The sequence below is a fragment of the Callospermophilus lateralis genome, unplaced genomic scaffold (assembly GCF_048772815.1).
Source record: "Callospermophilus lateralis isolate mCalLat2 unplaced genomic scaffold, mCalLat2.hap1 Scaffold_43, whole genome shotgun sequence".
Lineage (NCBI taxonomy): Eukaryota > Metazoa > Chordata > Mammalia > Rodentia > Sciuridae > Callospermophilus > Callospermophilus lateralis.
Genome location: NW_027514380.1, coordinates 3,193,623 through 3,196,702, shown reverse-complemented (window position 1 = coordinate 3,196,702; position 3,080 = coordinate 3,193,623). Strand labels below are relative to the sequence as shown.

General features: G+C 50.3%; 1 pseudogene; it reads right to left on the bottom strand.

Moving 5' to 3' along the window:
* Window positions 1-862: 862 nt before the first annotated feature.
* LOC143389006 (zinc finger FYVE domain-containing protein 1 pseudogene) lies at window positions 863-2,239 on the bottom strand (annotated as a pseudogene).
* Between the last annotated feature and the right edge of the window lie 841 nt (window positions 2,240-3,080).

The following is a 3,080-nucleotide window of genomic DNA, read 5'->3' as shown; positions in this document are numbered from 1 at the left end:
TTCTAGTGTGAAACTCAGAAGCAGACGATAGGCACAAGGGGGAGGAGGGTAGCAGGTGCTTTGATTTAGGAGCAAAAGTGCGGCCTTCCAGAATAGCCTAGTGGAAACAGAAGCATTAAGGAGCAGGAAAGGCTGCTGGGGAAGACCCAAGTCCTTTGGGACTCTCCCCAACTACAAGGGACATCACAGCACCTGAACTTGACTTCTCAGGACTGAAGACCCAACTTCTGACCTTCCATACACCCCTAAGACCCGCACAATAAGCTGGTTGGTCTCTAAAACAGGCTTAACAGGCTTAATCCAAGAATTGGGATTCAGCTCCCTGAGGGCCCAAGCAGAATTCCCTTCAGGCTGCCTCAAGTAGGCATTGCTGGGAGACCCACCAATCAGTCAGCTGGGGGGCCGGAAGGGAAAAGTCAGGAAAGGGAGGCTGCCAAGGCTTGCAGAGAAGCAGCAAAAGGCGACCAGCAACGCAGTGGCTCTGGACCTGGCTTGGCTTTGTGGGGAAGACCTGCTGCCACTGCCATCCCATCCCTGTAGTGGGGACAGACTGGGGTAAGTCTTCACAGCCAGCAGCAGCCTCAATACACTCCCAAGTTCCTTTCATATGTATATGTCTATATATATATATATATATATATATATATATATATATTATTTTTAGCTGAAATAAATGCAACAGATTTGGGTTCACCACCCTTTGCTTAGAGCTGCTCGGTCCCTTGCCCTGAGGGGTTTATGCCTTCGGGCCTGCCGTCAGGCTCACCCCCACAGAGGGAAAGTGGCCCAAGGATGAGGATAGGAGAGAACACATACCACAACAGGTGACTGGGAGGAGGGCCTACCTCAATGAAACTTTTGTTTCTAACCCTGAGAACCTAAGGAATTGTGAAGGACTTGGAAAGAGGGAGCTGGGGTTAAAGGTCACCGGGCTTTTTATTGCAGTTGAAGCAGACTCGGACAGGATGGTCCCAGCCACGAGAGGGAACAGCCCGGCTTTCATGGGAGCACTCATCACAGAAGCCCTGTCCGCAGGCGCGGCAGTGGTGCTTGGAGAGCTTGATGCTGAACTCCTTGCGGCAGTTGTGGCAGTGCAGGATCTCATGATCGGGCACCCAGTAGGCAGGCCTGGCCGCGTCCTTCACCAGGCCTAGTGGTATGTCAATGGCTGTCTCCACGGCTCCCAAGGTGTTCTGCACAGCCTTTCCCACCTTCTGAGCAATGAGTGTTCCGCCTTCATCGTCTACCTGTGCCTCAGTAACATCTAACTGGACATTCCTGGAATCGTAGCAGTTGTCACACACCCTCATGGGTGCAGGCCCCCAGCCCCGCTCGGGCACTGGCCGGGTCTTAGATGAACAGCTGTCGCAGAAGCCCTCCCCACAGGCCCGGCAGTGATGCTTAGTGTCATTGTCTTTAAAGGATGTCGCACACTTGTTGCAGCTCAGGATTTGGGAATTGGGCCTCCAGTAGGCAGGGGCAATCTGGTCTGTCAGCCAGGAAGTCATAGCTTTGGTGGGCCCAAGACTTAGCTCAGACACAGACTGAGCCATGAAGTTCATCCCATCCAACAAGCGCTGGGCAGCATTGTTGTTGTCCTTCAGAAACCCATCAGTTCCAGGCCACACATGCACAATCTCTGTTCGCACCACTGTATCCACAGGATCTTGGTTCCCAAACCAGTACTGCCGGCTACGATAGACCACGCCACAGTTTGGACACTCGATCACATATCCAGACCAGGCATATTTTGCAAGACCCATCCAGGGAGAGTCGGTGGAGGCAGATGTTTTGGGCACTACGCTGACTTCCTTGCCTCTCTCATAGCAGGCCTTGCAGGTATAAACTCGGTTGTCATACTGGTGAGAATACCTGCAACGGCTCTTGGCTTCGTGAGGCACTCCTTCCTTCCCATGGTTCATGCTGTTCTTACATCCAACCCCACAGCTGAGGCACAAGGAGGAGCAGGTGAAGTACTCATCTGGAAAAAAGGAGCTGTGTGCCATCTGGTCATCAGGGATCTCACCGCTGAAACTGTCACTCAGTGCCTTCAGGGCTTTGAAGATGACCCCAGGATGTCGGGGTGAACGGGTGGTGTTGTTCTCTAGCTGCTGCTCCAAAGCACGACGAAGCCCAGAAAAGTCTGTGGGGGGATTGTAAGTCCTCGTTCCCTTGTAGTGAATGGAGCTAAAAGCTTCAGGGAAGCGACCCAGCTTCCGGAACCAGTCCTGGATGAGCTTCTCTGGCACCTCTGACAGGTGATACTATAAAAGTCATAGCCAGGCACACTGGTGCAAATCTGTAATCCCAACAACTCTGGAGGCTAAGGCAGGAGCATCACAAGTTCAAAGCCAGTCTTAGCAGCTTTCTAAAAAGAAAAATCTAGCCAGGGATGTTGGCAAATGCCCAAAATTCCAGCTATTCAGGAGGCTGAAGAAGGAGGATTATCGGGCTGGGGATGTGGCTCAAGCGGTAGCACGCTCGACTGGCATGCGTGCGGCCTGGGTTCGATCCTCAGCACCACATACAAACAAAGATGTTGTGACCGCCGAAAACTAAAAATAAAATGGTCTGTGCATCTTAATGTCATTAAATCTATGCAAAGACATTCACTGGTGCCAGGCTGTCATTCCAAACTTGATTCTGAAAGACCAGGTGCTTGTCAGAAACATCAATGAATTATGTTAGAAAGAGCTTCATACTTGTAGGTGTTGATCTGGAAAGCTGTGATAAACAGCTCAGGGCGGAGATGTCTTCAAGAAACCCTTAACTGAAGTAAGATTCTCCAGACTGACCTTTTGCAGGTTATGGAAACCCCACAGTGGTAATAGCAGAGTCCAGCCTTCCCTTTGCCTACGTGGCCCACTCCCACCATAGTAAGAAGTGAGGGTGAATTCTTAATTTCTAGTCATTCATAAAAGTCCTCCTTGATAAGGTCTTGCTCCTTCTTCAAAGTTCATCTCACTCAAGTCTAAATAAGAAGAGGACTTAAACTATGGTTTTCTAATAGTTCTCACTATGTTCTCTATTGTGTAGCGTCATTGATGGTGTACTTACCATTATGGTTAGCATGTTTATCT